The 21,609-nt window shown below is 41.0% G+C and overlaps 1 protein-coding gene and 1 long non-coding RNA gene across 2 annotated transcripts in view; one reads left to right on the top strand and one right to left on the bottom strand.

The window, feature by feature from the left end:
* The window catches only part of NEGR1 (neuronal growth regulator 1), a 2,074,771-nt gene that overhangs the window by 60,561 nt on the left and 1,992,601 nt on the right, over nucleotides 1-21,609 (top strand). The window lies entirely within an intron of this gene.
* On the bottom strand, nucleotides 11,188-20,867 carry LOC138294209 (uncharacterized). Its single transcript, XR_011203270.1, has 2 exons — nucleotides 20,768-20,867; nucleotides 11,188-12,192 (listed from the first exon to the last, which is right to left on the bottom strand). It is a non-coding gene; the product is annotated as an uncharacterized lncRNA (long non-coding RNA).

Consider the following 21,609-nt stretch of genomic DNA (forward strand, 5'->3'; position numbering starts at 1 on the left):
ACGAGCTGTGGCATCCGAATTATGGCAGAATAATGCATGGCTAGAATACAGAATACTTACATGGTCCCAACTACTGTTGTTCATGGCGGACTGAATTGCAATCGCTAGAATGATCATACTCCCTAAAATCTGAAGTTTATTCATAAATGTCCCATTTCTATTAACCGCCCACTTTTTCAAGACATTGAAATCTAACCTGATATCATTCATCTGGGCCTGAAAATTCTCACATTACCACAGTCCCACAGGGGTCTCAGCCCACATATCTGCTGTTATTTGCTTACTGTGCTCAGACCAAATTCCTGCACTACTGGATATACCCTACTCCTTTCCAGGCACACGTAGCCATTGAGATGGACCGGACCTCTCCCTGGCCCACACTTTTCCTGCCACATAAAATGCTCAGAGAGGAAATAAACACTGACAAGTGTTTGCACTGAGCCTGGGAGTGTCTGTCAAAGTGCGCTGGACTGTCGATTCTTTATGCTCCCTCCATCCCTATAGCCAACAACCCCACATTTCCACCACTTCAGGAGAAAGGTGCCATTGAACGTGCTAGACGTTGCAACATCCATACTTTTGCAGATGTCTATCCAGAAGACCAATTCCTTCCTCCATTTGACAGCATGCCATCCCCATAGCCAGGGTTCTTAGACACCCTAACTATATTACCAACAATGAACTACCTGAAGGGCCGCACACAATACCTTTTCAGTCCCACCTCCAACCTTACAAGTAATTAGGCTTATCCATACATCTCCTTCCCTGTGAAAGCTGATCACTCAGCTCAACAACCACATGCAAGCTACTTCTCCAATCACCACCCCCAAAGCACTGGAGGCATCAACCTCAAACTTAAGTGCTCCCCTGATGGAACCACAGTGGTCTTATTGTTGTAACCAACTGACAATACTTACAGCAAACTCCAGCTGCACCTTATACAATAGAGCACACCCTGGTGCAACTCTTCAAAATGGGGAAATCCCCTGACTCTAGATGCCTGTGTTGCACTACACAACAGGCCACCTTCATACACCTTGCTTGGCATTGTCCCGAGGTAGCACACTTTTTTAAAAATTATGAAATAACATGTACCATGCCCCAATAGGCACCCATGGCTGATCTGCTTGGCTATGTAAAAGACACACCTACTCCATCCCGTAGACTTACTGCCATGCTGTGATTGATGGCCAAGTGGCCAAACTTTGGGGCAGAAAGCCAGCACCGACCACATTAGCGTGGCTTTAAAATGTGACCTATTGTCAGGAGCTGCTTGCTAACTACTGGGAGCAGATGAAGCCACAGTCTCGCCCCTTGGACATATGGGAACCATTTGTTGCCTACCTTCGGCAGCTGAACGAAACTCAGGTGGCTGGGAAGAACTTACCGGAGGGAGCGACCTAATACTCATCAACAAAAGGTCATGTGTACACAGGAAGGGTAGGGCCAGAGAAAGGTCCCCGGCTTCGAGACTTTACCTATCAATTTAAGTTCAATGGTATTCCAACTACCAGGCCGAAAATTCTACTAATAGGTCACTCACCTTGGTCACTGCTTGTGTTTAGCCTTATATGTTACCGAAAAACTCAATAAAAATATCTTTAAAAAAGAAAGGCTGTTGATGAAAGTTGTAAACGCGTAGAATGTTCACACAATTTATCTTGTGCTAACAAAAGCACTGAAAAGGTTTCATGTCTCATTTAAAACGCTCTGTTACTCACTGACGGTATCATGCCTCAGTATCCAGACTTCTGTCACATATTATTCCGGCTGAAGGGTGCTCTTCCAGCTACTGTCTATAAAACACAAAGCTTTATTATTATCAGGTCACAAAAGACCTAAGATAAAAATACCTCAGTCAATAGACACCAAGGCTGTTCAAAGCAGACATCCTGCTTAAAAGATTTGCCAATCCACTGTAGACAATAACAACCTCTGCTGATTTTCTTCCTCCCTTCTCTGCAAAGACGTAACATGTTTATGATGCTCATGCTTCTTTTCTCAGGACTCCAAGACCCCCTTGTGCTTCATCCTTTGCATCAACTAATTAAAGTACTTTGATCTTCCTTCAAAGTAAAAAATGAACACATTTCCTTACGGAAATATATATTTGTCATGCCCCAATTATGCAACAAAAATGCAAAAATGCCACACACTGAACAAAGAAAACGCACTTTAGAGGAAATTGTTATCATGCAAATACTCAGTAATTTCAATATAATCTGCAGTGGTGGGGCGTCAAAATATATCCATATTTATTTTAACAATAAATGCAAAAAATACAGCTGTCATCTCGGGATAAAATTTTGTATATATTTAGTAAATCATATTTTTATTGCCTGGGCATGTCATTACCTATTCATAAGTCACGGCATGTAAGAGTCATTTCATCTCTGTTGCCCCAGAATTGAGTACCCAGAAAATATCTTCCACGTCTCACACTTTTGGGTCGCATCGGAGGGATATCACTATGTGTTGTTATTCAACCCCTACTTAGTAGCTAGATTGACAATCCTACATTCAAAATGTGCCCTTCCCCTGTTAAAAATAGCATTGAGCTATGCTGTATTGAAGCTTTTATGTAGAAATTCATATCTCAGAGCAGGCAATGAAGCCTTTCCGAGTCGTCATTGAAGAGACTGCTGTGTTTGTTGTGTATGATTGCTAGAGGTAGGTTTATAAAGTGACAAATGAAGGAAGCATTATGTGTCATGCTCAAAGGTTACTGCAATTCTGTTTTTCCAACCCTGTGGCTGTCGTATTGGAGGAATGGAGTAGAGAGATGTATTGGAATGGACTAGAATGTACCTTCTACTGGATGATAGAGCCACCTCTCCTTGCTGGGCTTGGTTGGAAGTGTGTTTTGCACGGGGTATGTAGGGGTGTTTTAGCGGTGTTGCGTTGATCTTGTAGCTGTGCTTGCAGATGAAGTGCTGCACAGAGATGTTATATAATGTCAGACTGGGAGACATATGCACCACCCTCTAGTCTGACCTGTTCTTGCCAAAATCTTCTGTTTGGGAACTGACAGGTCTGAACTGCCTCCAGAAATTTGAAGTGGTCCCGGATGAAACGTATTTCTTGCTGGGATGAGTTCCCGTAATAATTTCTAAATGGGTTGGTCAGGAGCAGATCCATTCCTCCGGTTGGCAAAGTATCTTTCAGCCACAATATATTTCTTTAAAGTGCACTCAATGCACATCCCCGGGGTTTTCATTGTACATCGAGTTTGTTGCTGTATGTCCACGCTGCATGCTTCCAAAATATATTCAAATTATCCCACTGGTAAATTATATTAATCTCTCAGTGTGCCATTCCGACACCGCAGATTTACCAATAGATAAGCTCCATGCTTCTACTTTGAAGTTAAATTTAGCCTTTTGGGAAAATTTATGAAAATGATTCCAAGACACTCACGAACGTAAAGAGTTCCTGTTTTCAAAGCTATACCAACTAAATTCACCCAGGAATTCCTAGAACCTTTCTCCAGCTTGGATTACAAAGCCCAGACGCAGATTTGTTGGAGGGTGGGTCATTAGTTGTGAGGCCTGCATAAGGAATGGGTCGCACATGTCCACCACTTGGAACCAAACACCCCATTGTAGCGCTTGACTCTCATAGGGTATAGTTTTGGAGCAGTTCAAGGCTTACTCAAGCCAGATGGTCTGGGCTAGTAATCACCATTCACATGAACACAAGAATAACACTCAATAAATGATAGTCCAGTCTGTACTTTTTCTTTTGATAAGGTAAAAGTGCATTTATTACACACACTACTCAATACTATACAACAATTTACAAATATACACAAGCTTATGGAATTACTTTTGGATGACATTACCTAATCATTCTGGTCTCTCCCAAAGGCAGATATAAACCAACAACCCACATGGCAAAACATTCACTTGTATTCCAATGCAATATTTGACTGCAACTTTGAGTGAGAGCACCTAATACTGGCAATAAAGTACATCTACTTTGATTACTAATGACTGTCAGTCTCCTTACTCAAATAAGCATTAGCTAGAAACATATATAGGCATGTTGGAATTATTTGTGCTGTTACAATTACTCTCAGCATGATCTATGCAGTCTAACCACACCCCTAAATGGTGTGGACAAAGGTTCATCAAATTCCACATTGAAGCACTCAACATAAAAATGTTGCACAGTTGACACAGTCCCTAAAAGGACATCACTTGGTTGTGTAATACCATCTTTCATCCCCAGAGGTTGTCTTTGCATATTACCATACACATGTCATATCATCGACAACAACGCTACAGCCATACATTTTGAATCACATTTAACATAAAATGCTACCATCAGACCATAGTCTGTAAAGAATACCATTTCTGCATTACAATACATGCAATTACAGTCATTCACTCCTAAAGGGTTTTCACCATTATAAAAATCTGTTGTTATCACCATTCAGATCACATAGACTGCAGCCATGACCTTCACCCCTACAGGATGCAGTTCCACCACCCTGAAACAAAAGTTCCACCTGAGACTAAGCTAGAAAACATCATGGAACCCTTGAGGGTTTATCATTTCCAAGTCCCCTGAAACTGGGGGTTGGGACATTTGATAAGTTCTCGTTGGGAAGCAGCACTCTTCCTGCAGCTCCCTTCACACTTAGTGATGACTTTGGTGGTGACCCTGCTCTCCTGGGGGGTCAACACCATGTCAAATGAGCGGTTGCTGGAAAAGGAATTGGGCCAGGCCTCACAGAACATTATGGGGTGCTCCTCGTGGAGCATGCATTTGTAATTAGCGGCTCTCCTGCCGCCTCAGGTAGAGCCATGCTGGAGCAATTCTTTTTGGGGGGTGTTCGGTCCCACCCGAACACCCCGTGTCCTTCTCCCCCATTGGAGAGCAGCCTGGGGATCCCATCCCCAGCTACTCTCACCGGTTCCCTACGTGGCCAGCACCATTGCATACTGCTGCACGAGCTGGCCCTTCACTTGGAGTCTGAACGCTCCCACAGGCACAGTGGTGCTGAGGCTGGGCTGCCGAAATCTGGGAGTGCAGATACACTCCCCCTCCTTCTCTGGCCCTTGGGGGTCAATTTTACTTCGCTGTGGGGCCCTGGGATGGGGTCTGGGGCTCCACTCTTCATATTTACAGGGGATGTGATGGTGTAATAGGTGAGAGATTATGTTCATTTGCCAGCTGTAATGTTGTGCCTGTATGCCTCATAGCTGTCTTGCATGTAAGCTTAGGCTCAAAGGGCAGGAATACACCATATTTAGCATTATATGATGTAGTCATGTTCTCTCATTGTGCTGGCACACTTCTGGCTGCCTAGAACCAATGCAGGTACCCTTGCATCATGGTGCAAGGGGGATTACACTGCACTCAGGATTGCTTTTCCACAGGAATGGACATATTCCTGGATGAAACCAATCCTGTGAGGATTTTTCCTCTTTCTATGTGTGCTGCACATTGCAGCTTGAGAAGAAATAAAGATATTTCTTCTTGTTAAACCTCCTCTGGGAAAGCAAAAGATTTTGATGCATTCTCAGGTCTACCACTCATGGTGCAAGGGTGCCTGCGCTGCAGTCAGGATTGTTTTTCCGTGGGAAAGGACACCTTCCTGCACAAAAGCAATCCTGTGAGGATTTTTCCTATTACTATGTGTGCTGTAGAATGCAGCACGTTGAGAAATAAAGATATTTCTTTTGGTTACTCCTCCCCTGGGAAAGTGTAAGATTTTGATGCATTCATAGTAAATCTGGGAATGTACCAAAGTTCATGTGTTGATGCGTGAGAACACCCATGCTCCACCCATGGAACACCTCCCTGGGAAAAAGTAACTCAAGGCTGCATTTTGCACTGATTTGCACTGGTCCAGATTTGGTGTGGTAAATCTGTCTTTAGTGTTGTGTTGCCCTTGCATTACTGTGCATGACACAAGAGCAATGCAACACCTGGATAAATATGGCCCCACAGGTTTGTCACATGGATTGTAAAGATCATATGTTAAAATCCACATGAATTTAAGGGTGGATTGTTATTTCTCTGTATTAAAGCCTGACAATAGGTACTTTATCACACAAAATATCAAATCAACTTTATAGGGAATGATTTTGGTGTTGATTACTGCATCCGACAATGCTTAGGGAGATAAGGTTTGTACTGTGATAATTCTTAGTAGAATACCTTCTTAGTTGTCTCCCAGGACATTGTAATAATAAAATCATTAAATAATTGATTTAATTAATATATATATATATATATATATATATATATATATATATATATATATATATATATGGTGGTGGCCCCTGGTGCTTTCCCAACATTGCTAATAGGTTTGTTGTTTGCTTGCCACTCATTTCATCTGCAGTGTATCATATTCTACTTGGCCATTTCCTCTTAAGAGATCTTTATGGGATGCTGTAATCTATAGTTTATCACAATTCTAGCAACCTAGAGTGTGAGAAATTGGGTTGTGGGTTGAGGGGTTGTGAGCCCTTCTCAAGCAACAGTCACAGTCCTTGTTAGGGTAAACCACAAACAGTCAATACATTAACATGTGCTTTATCCTATGGTAGCTTGGCACAAATGCAGTCAGGCCTAATTTAGAGGCAATGTGTAAAGTATTAATGCAAGACAGAAATAGCAATAAAGTGAAAATATGACACAAGAAAAATTTCACAATAATGTAGAAAAATGAAGTATATTAAATAAATTATTTGACACCAAAATGACTAAATCCAATCAGTAGAACTGGGATATGTAATTCTAAAGATTTAAGGCAAGTATAGCTCCTAAAAGCACAAAGCTCCACTTGTGGTTTACTGGTCTGGCAAGAACAAGTGAAGTCAGAAGTTCAGGCCGACTATGGTGGAGGGCGGATCAAATACAGCAACCTGGTCAGTACCTTCTGAAGTCCTGCATGAAGTGTTCAATTTGCAGTGGAGTGGGCTGTTTGTAACAGGGACAACCTAGCTGATGGTCTTTGATGTGGTGTGAAGATCTGGCTTGGCATCATGGATGGTCATTGATGCAGTGCAAAGATCCTGTTTGGTATTGTGGCTGGTCGTTGCTGAAAATTCATGCTGACAGTCACAGCGAGCTGCAGATGCTGTATCATGAAGTGCAGATCTCACTTTTCTGGTTGTCTCTGGTGGTCACTGTAGCCAGAAAAGCTAGGTTCATTGGAGCTTTATTTTGGCAGGCAGTGCAGGCGGCAGGTTATGGGGCCCGTTTGTGCTTGCAAGGAACCCAAAACTTCGAGATTTCTCCTTTCCCTCAAGGAGGAGCTCACCCAATGCCACACCAATGGCCCCAGAGGTGTTTGGAATTTCCTGCTTTCCCACCCTCGTCCAAGTCTGTCTGCAGGTACAATAGGCTATAGTAAAGTAGCGTGTAAGCTAAGGCTGCATCTTCGAAGTACAAGTGTGAAAGATGACAGGTCCACCTCCCACATCAAGTCAGAATGGTCCATCCTACCAACACCCAGACCCTCTACTGTGTGACTGTCTGGAAGGAATGCACAAATGCCATCTGCAAACTACACCTAGTCATTTGACCCAGAAAATAGGCAGTATGCATCATATTTTTAGGACAAGAAATTGCCATGTTCCCAAAAATGACTTTTTCAGAATTTTGACTTAAAATCCGCCCTAATCATTAAAGAGGGTTTAGAATTACAAACCCTCAGACACCAAACATGAAATTCTGACCTGCTCACATAAACAAATATCACGTTTTTAAATGTAAAAGGTTATCCCAATGTCATGCAAAGGGAGAGCTAGGCCTTGCAATAGTGAAAAATCAGTTTATGAGTGTTTTTCTCCCAGAACATGTAAAACTAAAAAACAACACACTCTTCGCTGTGGGTTGTTTAGGGCCTACCCCAAAGGTGCATTGAAAGGGAAGGTTTAGGCCTGGAAAAAGTTTTTTTTGCCATGTGGCAGTTTATTGATGTGGGTGGCACAATAAGTGTGGCAGGCTCAATGGTAGCATTAATTTAAGAGGCACTGGGTACATGTAGTACCACTTTACTAGACACTTACAAGTAAATGAAATGTGGCAATTGTGTATAAGCCAATTTTACCATGTTTAAGGGAGAAAACACAAGCATTTTAGCACTGGTTAATGGTAAAGTATGCAGATTACTGAAACCCCAAAAACACAGGTTTAGAAAACAGGAGGGGCAAATGCAAAATGATTAGGGGTGCTCCTGCAGGGGGTCTAGGTTTAACACGGACGTCTCAATGTGTCAGCCAGGCTTAAACTTTAAAACATTTATAAACTAGTTACAATACTTTTGAAAGACGGCCATCCACTGCTGTATTTATTTTTGTTATTGCAAACCTATGCATGTTGTGTTTAGAAGACAGCATGTTTTCTTTTTTCTTCTTGTATTTTTTTAATTTATTTTGCATATGTTGTTGAGTTTGTATGGTGGGCCAGAGGGTGAATGGAAGTAGATTGATAAATGGATGCATAAGTGACAGAGTGTGTGTATAATGACTTATTAAGCGTCAACACATACCAGTGACACAAAAGGCACTTCATTCTTAAGCCAGAGTTATTGGCACTGCCAATGATTGTTACCTGTGTACTCAACCCCCAAAATAATTTCAACTGGTTGGTCTTCCTGATGGTGATTACAGGTGTAGCATTGCATCTGTAAACTGTATGCATTTTTTTGTTGAATTAGACCCAGTAACATTTTTGTGCATGGTTATTCTGATAGTCCACAAAAGAGTTATGTTCTTTAAATAAATAAACCTCTAGACCAAGTAAGTCAGTTAGTCATTTGTGTTTATTATGTGCCTTTACCATTTCTGATGTGCCTTCCTCTTGATGCAGTGTTTGAAATTTTTGCTGTGACTATGTTAGCATGTATTTTTGGAATGTATACTAATGTACTGCAGTCAGTTAAAGAATGGGAGTGGGGCCTGTTGATGGAGCAGGGCTTGGCTGCCCTCCTTTTCGGACAACCCTGTCTCATTAACGTATAAGCCTACCTCTAGTATCAGATGAGAATCATATCAAGTCTTCTCGCTTGCACCTGTGTATTCAGTGGACAGGAGAAGTATATGACAGCTTCATAACTGTCTCCAGAAACAGTGGGGTACTCTGCTTGAAGTGTGTACCTTGGCTAGCTCCCACCTAACATTTCAAGACATCTGGAGTGATGGTAACTGTGGAGTCAGTACAATACATGGAAACAGAAGGGAATACAGACCTTAGATACTTAGAAGCCTACGCCTAGCTGGGTGCAAAGGGAGATAGATATTTTAATAGAAGTGATGTCGCTGACAAAGGTATGGTCCTTTGCTTTATCCTGAATTGATTATCATCAAATATCCTAAATGAGCCCAGCTTCCAACATCAATGAATCAGAGATGAGGGCTCTGAAACCTGCAAAACTGTATGTGAACATTCAATCGCAACAGACAACAAAATCTTGTCTGCTCTGAGTGTACACACCCCTACTGAAACTATTAATCACGAGGTCTTGCAAGCAAGAACTGAGGCCATGCACTGCAACAAAGGGTCTAGACCTCTTTGAAACTAACTGCAGTGAAATAGACTGAGGGGCATGTTTATACTATGTTTGTGCCAAATTTGAGTCATGTTTTGATGCAATTTCGGTGCAAACTTAACTACTTATTTATATTTTGCCGCTAGATAAGTCTAGCATCAAAATACTGGAGTAAGCACCATTTTTTTGATGCATGCACCTACCTTGCGTTAATGAGATGCAAGGTAGGCATTCCCATCTAAAAATGGTGCTAGACCCATAGCCCCATTTTTATCCCCCCCATATTTATACCCCCATATTTATCCCCTGTGCTAAAATGACGCACAGTGGGAGGAAGGGCTCAATAACGGTGCAAAGCTTGCTTTTCACCATTATTTAACGCCTGGGTCAGACCAGGCATTAGGGGACCTGTGAACCCATTTCCATGCAGAAACACCATGGAATGGGCCCACAGGTGCCCACCCAAGCCCCAGGAACACCCCCACCCACACCAGAGAGACGCCAGAGGATGGGGGACCCCATCCCAGATAAGTAGGGTAATATAGATAAGTACTTACAAAAATAAAATAAAGTGCCATTGGAGGCCCTGACATGGCCTGCCTGCATGGCATTGGGTGCAATGGCCATGCCCAGTGGACCCTGGTCCCCTGTGCTGACCATTGGGGTGGTGGGCATGACTCTTTTATAAGACAGGAGTCATGTGGTATGGATGGTTTTGCATCAGGAAATTACGTTAGGCATTTTTGTTTGCCTCTGACCAGCCTAGTGTAATTTTTTGAGGCAAAACCCCCTTCATCCGTACCCCTTCCCCCACCCGGCGAATGGAATTTTTCGGATGCTAGTGCAACCTGAGCGCCGGCTTGTAGAAGTCTATAAATTTGGTGCCCGGCTGGTGCTTTCGAATGACGCAAGCTGGCGCTATACTTTTTTGCAGCAAAAACTATAAATATGGGCCTAAGTGAGAAGAATATTTTACTTCTTTTAATTTCTCCTAAGATTCTAATGCCCATGATTGTGAAATAACTGAATTAAAAATTGCATGATTTAATTTTATTTTTCATCTCCTGAGACTTGTTCTTGAAATCACCACAGTAATTGTAAATATTGAGAAGCAGCAGCGCATTATGAGGACCCGTGGGTGACTTCTGTTGAGTTTTCTCACATAGACTTTTAGGGGGCTCTCTGAAAGTGCATGCAGATGCCTTTTCCCAGGATTGTTTGCTCAGTCCTGTATTCTTTTTATCATGACTTAGATTTACAGACGTCATCATATTGATCATAATTTATTATGTGATTTCTTCTCACTTAACCTGACAGAAACAGTTTAAGCGGAACATTTCTAAGTTTCAAAGGACGGTAGTCGTATGTGTGCATTTAATAATATGACCTTCACTGTCAAGTGTGTTTGCTTTTGAAAACGCTAGGATATTATTTATTTTCTATGCAGCCTTCATAGCTCTCGATAGACTGGTGGTCGGAGGTCACAGAACAAGTGTATGGTTGTGCTAGCGCGCCTTGTCCTTAGTAAGTAAACTTACAAGGGGATGCCTATAGGTCGATGAATCTTTTGGATCGCATAGAGTATCCTAGCTAAGTGGTGACCATAGAAAAATCAACAATAATCCCAACCAAACATATAACACCAAAAACCTAGTTTAATAAAAAAATACCATCACTCTCAAGAAGGTTAGTTCGTTTTATTCCCTATTAGTTAAAATTCTAATCAAAATCTTTATTTCAATGAATCCATGGTTAATCAAACTTTATTAGCATCAATGAGCAATAATTCATCAAGAATTTATTATTGAGCAAAACAAAATCAATCTAAATTGGAAATTTTATAACATTGATTAATTCAGCAATGTGAGTCAGTCAGTCAAAGTCACCCTTTAGTCACCCTTGTCAGCCTTCCTAACTCCGATTAGCATCAGCATGTGGGGCTTCATGCGAAAAACAATTTAGTCAATAATTATTAATTTGAAAAAACATCTAACTACGAGGAAAAACAATTTAAACAGCGCAGTTGGAACCTGGAAGGAGAAGCACATTAGTCAGTTAATCATTTATAGCTACCTATCCGAGATAGATCAGCAACGAGTCAGTCTTCGTCTCCAGGTCATCCGTCATCAGCAAGGCTCGGGCTCACAAGGAGCAAGCCCAAATTTCAGCACTTCAGACAGCGTCTCCTGATGTCATCAACTTTCGCCTCTCCACTCTGATTTCTCTTCTCGTGTCTTGACTTTTTATTAGGGTCTCTCAGTCCATCCCTCAAATTGCTAATTGGTCAGCCTTATCAGGGATTTTGACTCTAACCTATAGTTTTTGTTTGCCACTTGTCTGCGTTAGTACAAGCATCAAGTTCCATTAACATGATTGGTCTCTCCATCGATGAGAACATCATCCGGCTCTTCAGGTAACAAAATTGTATCTCACTGTCTCTTAGTCAGTGCCTCTATTGTTCGGATCCTGGGAAAGTACATTTAGCCTACTCTACACATAATTGTATCAATTTGTTCTGATTGTGTCCCGTCCGCTGATGAATTTGCAGAAATTTATAGCAGAGCTCATCTCTGAACTCTGTACAGTTCAAGGTCCTTTTCTCCAGCTTTAGACCTCTGCGGCTCATCGCGTCTCCACGTTTAAGCAAGCAAGGCCCAGAGACGACCAGGCCTCTAGTTCGGCTAAGTTAAGGATACAAAGCATCATAAAACATAGGTTATACCATCAGTTATGGCATATTATTACCATTTTATACAATTTCCACATTATTTTACTACTGTTAACACAGATGGTGACCACTCTCCGTGGGCACATTTTCCACATTACACGCTATTTTCAATTATTAGTTTTCAAATGTCATTTTTCTCATTAGTATGTATACGCAAATCAATAGAATATTCTCATATTAGCATATTTGCTGCAACAGTTGGTAAAGGGATGCAACACAGTAACATGCGGGCACTCTCTTGAATGCTGCTGCGATAACACATTTTTGCAGAAGGCAATTACTAGGGTGTTTATTTCAGAAACTTCAATGACTAGGTGGAATTATTATAATTATTATACCATCACAGATGGAACTCTGACCATGTGGTATTTAGGTGTACGTGTCATTATGGAACTGCAGTGACAGGGAAGAGCAAATTTAGTAATGTGTCGGAATCCATATAGAATTACAAGCAGTAAAGAAGTATTCTATTGTGGAGCTATAATAGACAGAAGGCACCATATTACACTCTCTGGTAGAAGCATTTCATCCCTGGTAAAGAAGAAGTAGGAAATTATTTTTGCTAAAGAAAACTTACTGCCTACATGTTTGTGTTTAAACGCATGTACAAGCTTTGGTTGTACCTAATACAAATTCGCTGAAGTGACTTTCAGCAGAAATCACAGTAGAGGAGGCAGGTAACCTACAGAAACGAAATAGCATACAGTGTCAATCAAACAGAGGAACTCATGCATCATCATAGATATGCTTTAGCCATTTAATAGTTTAGACAAGGGTTGGAAATTATGTATTGTCCATGTAGGTTCCAATTAAGACGGCTAGTGTGTCACCTTCAAGCTAATACACACCCAAAAGTGTACAGAGGACCATATTGCTCAGTGTCTTCAGGATAGAATTAAAACAGTAGTAATTCTAAAGTAGTTCACTTTGTCAAAGGGAAAGGAGAGAGGAGGAAACATTTCATGAATCAGTTATATAATAATCATTTGCAGCACATCTGCTAATCTCACAGGTAAAGAAACGATCCACGCATACCATGTCCTTCAAAGGTGAAGCATGTTTCGGCACTGATTATTATTCTACAGATCCTGAAACTTCCTCAGGGCTGGTAGAAGGGAAATTTAAATTGGTTGAAGATAATGTATAAGTGGAGGAGGAGAGTGCATATTTGATGTTCTTATCAGCGGTAGGTACTGAATAAACATTTGAATGATTCCCTTAACAGTAATTGATGAGGCAAGTATTATGTTTTGCACAACGAAAGGTCATAAAGAGCACCTGGAATATGGTGGAAAGTTGTTCCAGATCCTTCACACAAAAAAATAAGGCTTGTCTACTTTTCTTGTAAATCTTACATCTTTTCATTTTATGTCTCACAATATTATGTTGTTTATTTTCTTTGGCCCCTCAGGTAGTTTTTTATTTACATTGTATGCTGGCATGCAGATAAGTGTGTGTCTCTGATTGTGAGTCTGTAAAATGAATGATAACTCTGACATCACAAGCAACTTTTTTTTAAATGGCGTTTTCTGTTTGCCTTCCAGACGGTTGCCTACCTATAATTTTCTTTCCCTCTGTGCTAAATGGCATGCCTATTAATAATTCTAACTTACTAGTATGATCTTCACCTCGTTTATTGACGGTACCTACCACCACTTCACAATGCAGAGCAGCATGTTTGGGAATGGTTAGGAATAGCAGGAAAATAGAGATTTGTACGTGTTTTGAGAAATGAGGCCTTCATTAAAAATTAATCTAATGGATTGCTACCGGAGTGTAAGAATGCCTACTAATTTAAATAATTTTCTATCAACATACGGTATATCCCTCAGCTACAAATCTCTGAGAAAACATATACTGATTCACAAGCTACATGTGCAATGCTGATTATCCAAATAAGTTTGGTAACAATTACAGGTTGTCTAGAACTACATTTTTAATGTACATCTCCTTATAAATCAACCCTTATTCACATACATGAAACAAAGGAAATAACATTATTTTTCCACGATAGCTATGCAAGGTCTCCTGCGATTTGTGGACATTTCAAAGACTCCTAAAAAACGGTAACATTTTACAGACATTTGGGCCCAGATTTAAGAGGGCCTAGCGCCTCCTTGTACAACATTAGCGTCATTATGTTTATGCTAATGTGGCCGAACAAGGCCAAAACTGCTGTACCATATTTACAAAGTGGCGCAATGCATGCATTGTGCCACTTTGTAACCCCTTGTGCCACATTATGCCTGTGCCAGGCATAATGTATGCAAGGGGGCCATTCCTCCGATAGGGGGACCACAAAAATGGACATCTATGAGATTCCACTGCATCATTTTTTGCGGCTACTTTTAACATCTGCACAAAGCAGGCATTAAAAGGGGGCACACGATTTCTTTCAATGGGCCCCTATGTACTGTGCAGAATTAGCACCAAAATGTTGCCGCTAATCCTACACAGTACATCAATAGCGTGAAAAATGTTGATGCTATTGCCCCTACCCTGCGCCATGGTGCACCATATATTAAATACATAACACAAGGTGGCGGTAGGGGGTGCTAAGCGGCACAAGAATAGTGATGCTGCATTGAATGCAGCACCACTTTTCTTAAATCAGGCCCTTGGTCCTAAGTTCGAGATAACCATTCAGTGGCCAATGATATCTGCATGCTAGCCAATCAGAATCTACAGGGCATAGCTATCAATAATGCAGAATATACAGTGACATGGGACCAGGGGAATAAGTGACAGTAAGTGTGGGTCTTACAGTTGTCTGTTACTACCCAGACAGGACACAGCCTTGAGCTTTTAATGAAAGCAAGGAAAATGGCCCCCATTATCCTTGCTTGCATTAAAGTCTATGGCACCCTTGCTACGCAGTACAAACAATCTTGGTTCAAACGTAGTTGAACTGGCAGAGCTCATTCCTCAGATTATACTGATTCTTGACTGCTCAGTTGTTGGACAATTCCATCAAACTGCAAAGATTTCATTGAGCTGATATTGCTGCATGTGTGTACTTATGCGCAATTACAATCTTCATAACATTTTGCAGTGTGCATGACAGTTTGGAATACAAATGTAAACGCTGCCAGAGACGTTTTAGAAGCATTACATTTCCAGTGAGAGAAAAATAATGATCTCATAACAAAATGTATAAAATCATCGCATATTGTTCAGTTCTTCCTTTTAGGTGAAATCATATTGGACACTTCAACCACATACCGATTAATTCGCCATGAGACCTAGCATGTGCCACGTGCACTTTGAAATTAAGGATATCAATAGACGTACAATATTCTAAAATAATAGATCTTTGCAGGGTCCCGTGCATCCTTTTAGCCCATCTAATGTTATCAAAAATACTCATGCTTTGAAGGTGGGATTTCTGGAGGTGTGGGCAGTTTGTGGCTGCTAAGCAGAAGCAGATTAACTGCTTCTCTTCATGGCCATAAGGGTTACGGGAATATTCTTCCTGCTACATCATGGGCTACTAAAGTGTGAACAATTTTTCACAACTTTCTTTTTGATAACATTAAATCAGGCTAAAAGGATGCACGGGACACTGTGATTAGATCCTAGATTTATGAAGCCTTTGGGTTGTCCTCGTGTCAAAGGATTCAGCAATATTTACAAAGCCACACAAGGCTTGATTTGTGCCATGTGACATGTAATCACAGCTCCTTCAGCTACATTTCAGGCTGGGAGGCATTCCCAGGCATCCATCAATGGATTTTGGTGCATTTCCATATATACTAAAGGTAGAAAACCTGGGCATGCTTAAAAATACTAAGGGGCATAGTTATACTCTGTTTGCGCCGGAATTGCGTCGTTTTTTTTTACGCAATTCCGACGCAAAACTAACTCCATATTTATACTTTGGCGTTAGACGCGTCTAGCGCCAAAGTCCATGGAGTTTGCGTCATTTTTTAGCGTGGACACCTACTTTGCGTTAATGATATGCAAGGTAGGCGTTCCCGTCTCAAAAATTGACTCCGAGGCATGTGCGCCGTATTTACACTCCCGGGCAAAACTCACGCCCGGGAGTGGCCGGGTCCAAAAAAATGACGTCCAGCCGCTTTCGCGTCGTTTTTTAGCGCCTGGTCAGGGCAGGCGTTAAGGGACCTGTGGGCTCGGAAGGAGACCAGAGGTGCCCTCCCATGCCCCCAGGGACACCCCCTGTCACCCTTGCCCACCCCAGGAGGACGCCTAATGATGGAGGGACCCATCCCAGGGAACATAAGGTAAGTTCAGGTAAGTAATATTTTTTTTTTTTTGTGGCATAGGGGGGCCTAATTTGTGCCCCCCTACATGCCACTATGCCCAATGACCATGCCCAGGGGACAGAAGTCCCCTGGGCATGGCCATTGGGCAAGGGGGCATGACTCCTGTCTTTGCTAAGACAGGAGTCATTTCAATGGGGGTTGGGAGTAGAAAGAAATGGCGCAAATCGGGTTGAGGCGAAAAAATTTCCTCAGCCTGACTTGCCCCATTTTTTGGCGCCCAAGCTCCATATTCCCCTACGCCGGCGCTGCCTGGTGTACGTCATTTTTTTTCACGCACACCAGGCAGCGCCGGCGGCTAACGCCGGCTAACGTCATTGAATAAATATGGCACCCGCATGGCGCTTCAGAATGGCGTTAGCCGGCGCTAATTTTTTTGACGCAAAACTGCGTTAGCGCAGTTTTGCGTCAAAAAGTATAAATATGGCCCTAAGGCTTCCCGAGTGGGTCGTAACAAGTAGACATATCATTATTTATCCTTGTTATTTCCTTTTTCTACGTGTTCTACATTGTGAAGCACACATAGAAAGAGGAAACAGCCTCCAAGGACTGTTTTTGTGCAGGAAGGTGCCCCTTCCTGCGCAAGAAATGTTCTCCTAAAATGCAGGCACCCCTGCACAATAGTATAAGGGTGTCTGTGTTTGAGCTAGGATGCACACTGTGCACCAGTGCAAGGAGAGAGCAGAAATGCTCCATATCTTTGTGAATATAGAGCATTTCTGCCCTCTCCCTTTCATGCAATGCTGCTTAGCAACTTTGCCTGCTGCCCTGGATAGTGGGAAAGATTAGTAAATATGCACCCTGGGAACTTGCCAGTGTATGACTCCTGAGAAGTAACAGAATGCCACTATAGACAGCTCTATCCAGAAGTAACAGTATCATTGACCCTGATTATCAGACATTGTTACCAATTATTCCATAAGAAAGAAACCTCGGCCTCCCTTGCTGTATTACCTGGTCCCTTAAAACATTTTTAAGTGTATTTACAGCTGTACACCTAAATAGATCCGAGGTGGAGTAAGTGACCCAAAGTTAGCTTCAAGGAAAGCCATTGGAATTCTGTACTTCAACAAGGCAGATGGAGCTTAGGACTTTGCCCTACATTTCACCCAGTATGTGAAGGAATGCCCTTATGATGTCACTTACAACCATGGTTCTCCAAGTGGTACAATGCAGTGTGTTTATGAAGTATTTTTACATATATAGGGTAGATGGCCCAACGTTTGCTTCAAGGAAAGTCAGAGGAATCCTAAACCTCAACAAGGCAGTTGGAGTTTAAAACATTGCTCTACATTTCACCCAGTTTGTGGAGGAATTCTCTTTTGATGTCACTAATAACCCTGTATGTCCAACTAGCGCAACTTGATGCATTTATGAACTATTATTACATATAAAATTGTCATACTAAGTCTCAGACATATCACTACATACAGTGACATTTCCACAAATTGAGTAGAGTGCCACCTTTGAAACTTTCGTTGCGTATTTACATAAAAAACACGCAGTTCATTTAATTGTCTTCTTGTTTGTTTTTCTTAATAACTTAGTATATCTTCCAGGTGCCATACTTCAACAAATGCATTACAGAAGTTTGCAAGGTAAATCAGAACTTCATTGTGATTTGCCTGCAAAACAAACCCATCACATTGCCACAGCTTAGTATAATATCCCATGTTATTTCACGAAGAATGAATGAATACACCAGACATCCCCCTCCCACTCGCCATTGTGACTCCCCTCGACCTTCAACTAGTGCAGGGTTTCCCAACTTCCACATAAAATAGCCCTTTGTGCAGCCAACGCCTTAACCGACCGTTACTTCTTCCTTTGTGTGATTGACCAGACTACTTCACTATTTCACTCCCTTGGACGAAACCTATACACTTCATAGTAGATTGCCTACCATTTGTGTATGGTACATCTTTAATTTTGTCCTACATTTTCTTCTCTGTTTGTTACTTATTCCCATTTATCTTTGTACATAGGCAATGATGAAATTCGGAGATTATTACTCTCCTCTTAATGTTCTGCTACCAATGAATTTCAGTGCAGCTGCCACCATCTATAACTTTCTTTAATTGTCTTCCGATTTCATACTCGAAATACTTCTTGTCCAATTCTTTGCATTTTGGAGACTCGATTCAGCGTGCGCTTGTGCGATGGATCATAATTTTAATCACTGTCAGGTCTCACAAGATAAGAATATTAATCTTCCAGAGTCAGCAGTGGTTCTCAGGTCCAGCAAAACGTTGAAAAAATAACATCCAGTTACAGAACACTGACCATCAGTGAAGGAATGTTGCTTGAGGAGGATGAGGAGATGGTGTTCATGTCATACCCACAATGGACAGAGACCTACTGTTTCCTCCCACTCGAAAGCAATAGTAAATAAGTAAATAAACCGGGGTGTTTAGCCTGTAATACTGACTTTTCAACAGCATATCACTGTCAATTATGAAAAATAATGCACATACATCGATAGAAATACCTTTGAAAGGATCTATTTTCTGACACAGACATACCCAAGCAAACACATCTTGCTCTATGTTGAAACCATTTAAGCAACAGAGAGAACACCAGGTTTTGTTGATTATAGAGCTGCTCATTTTAGAGAACCTAATGTCATTGCACCAAAACAAATCATCTAAAGTTCTTCCAAAGTGATTATGAATTTGTCAAGCTGTATCACACCAGAAATCACAACCCCTTCAAACCTACTGGTGTTCTTTCAAGAATACCACATCATCTGTGTATTGATCACCCTCAGTTCTCATAGAAATATTGTTACTGTTTCTTCTTTTTCAGTACCACTAATAGAACTGTAACAAGCATTGGCAAAGCCAATAGGTTTCACCTTTGGTTTGTTTGCATTCTATGGTACAGGATTATAAATATTAGAAAAATGTTATAATAAAAGTGTTTGATAAAACGTTAATAGTTTAATAGTTGTTTATGTTGTGATGTATGTTGAATTAATAAACAACAACATAATTATTAAAGGTGTATCAAATTTCAAACAAACATGCTTATAACATTTTTTCTAATATTTCTGATTCAGTTAGATAGTAAGATAGAATGCTGAACAAAAAAGAAAGGCAAAACCTATTGCCTTTGCCAAACCTTGTCTTAGGCTGGTAAATTTCAAATGTGATTCACTGATGTGGAGATTTGCACATGAATTTCTCTGAGGGGAAGCTAACATTTAGGTGAATGCAGGCCCACCAATAAGATCAATTCTGTTTCTATTTCCTATTATAAAACTGTTTAATTTTACTGGCACTATTTAAAAAACCCGGGCAGATGACTTGTACAAAGGCTCAGTTAAACACAGCGATTTAGTTAACATTCCTTGGTTTATAAAAAAAAAGCTGGGCAGAACAGAAGTAGACAGTGATGGGATGATGGGCAGGTTAATTCCCAATAGGAAGATTTCTTCACATATTTAAGTCATTTTCTTTATTCCCTTCAATGCAGACTTTATTTATAGGTTAATGTATCCGCTCCCAAGCTGCCCGTTGTGTCTGCATTAATTACTAGTTCTGTGTTTTGGAAACAATGCTCGAGGGTCGCTAACGTTTGAGCCTGTGCTGTGACACAGAGAACCATCTCAGAGCACACTTTTCGAAGGAGTCTACACAGGGGCTGCCATACTGTTAGATTATTGATCGCCTATATAGAATGCTGCGATATTCATTCATTGGTCGTCTAATCTCAGACGTATAGGGCACTGTTGTAGTGTTTAATTATCACGCACTCAGCCTTCGATATGGTCAACATTGTCAATATTGCTAAATGCTCCAAATGGTTGGTTGCACCGCTCCTTATATGGATGCATTAAATATATGTAGGCGCCCGAATTAGCGTTCTTTTTTTTATCAAGCATACATATAGGATAGAGTGATACTGCTTAGTTATTACACGTGTAGATTCCTGACACTGCTCTCTGCTGCAAAAATGTCTTATTGAACATTTGTGTATGTTACACACATATTCACGGACCTGTAACATTCTGCAATATTGGTTTTTTCACACAAGCATATAATTATAAACATATAAATGATAATAGTGTTCATTAGGTCTGTTTATTACACATGCAGACACGTTGTTTATTTATTACAAAAGCGCATGCACACACCTTCGATAAAGCAAGAAGACTAGCAGCGAAGAAAGACGAAAGAAGACAGCAACGAACGAAGAAAAGATATCAGCGAAGAAAGAAGATGGAATGCAGAAATCAAAAACAAGTACCTTCAGCATTGTTGCCAGAGAAGAAGGACATTGGCCAGTGTCCAATGGGAAGTGGCCGGAAGAAGTGCTTGGTCCAGAGGCAACCCGATGGCAAGAACGGCAAAGAAGACAAAGAAGACAACAGGAAGTGAAGCAGGATGACGTGCAGATGATGTGCTGGCCAATAGAAGCACATAAATCAGAGCGATGTTGGACTAAACCAATGGTAAGTTCAGGTAAGTAGGGGGCTGGTTCTAAGCACCTTTACTTTTTTTTTTATTAACAATAGATTTCAGAAGCAGCGCGCAAGCGCGCTTGCAGGCAAAACCTACAAACCAAGAAGTGGGCAAACATACAGCTTTGTTTTACACTAAACTAACTTGTTATTGGACTGCAATCCGATAACAAGTCAAACTTCTTGTCCCTGTCATACCTTAAAGCAGCCTAAATCCGCATGCCCCCTTATAGATTTTACTGATAATGTGATCTGCCAGGTAGATAGTCATTTTGTTAGTTTTCAGGCAGGATAGAGTGGGTCTCCTAAACTGAGAGCTAATGTTTGTTATTTGATCTGTTTTTACTGCTCACACAAATGCACTGTTATCTCACTTAAGTGTTTTTAGGGACTGCGTGCTGCTATTTTTACTCCTTCACAAACTCATGATGTTATTCATGAATCTTTCTTGCACAGTGATTTGTTTTAGTTAGCTGTCAAGATAATATGATTTTCTGAAAGGTTTTTTGTGAATAATACTTTGTGAAAGGCGTTATTTATGAACAGATACACCATATAGACAACGCGTTTAGCAACTGTGAAGAGCTGTCTTTGGCTGAAGTGTATGCAGTTTGTAGTTCATGTTAGG

The sequence above is a fragment of the Pleurodeles waltl genome, chromosome 4_2 (assembly GCF_031143425.1).
Source record: "Pleurodeles waltl isolate 20211129_DDA chromosome 4_2, aPleWal1.hap1.20221129, whole genome shotgun sequence".
Taxonomy (NCBI): Eukaryota; Metazoa; Chordata; class Amphibia; order Caudata; family Salamandridae; genus Pleurodeles; species Pleurodeles waltl.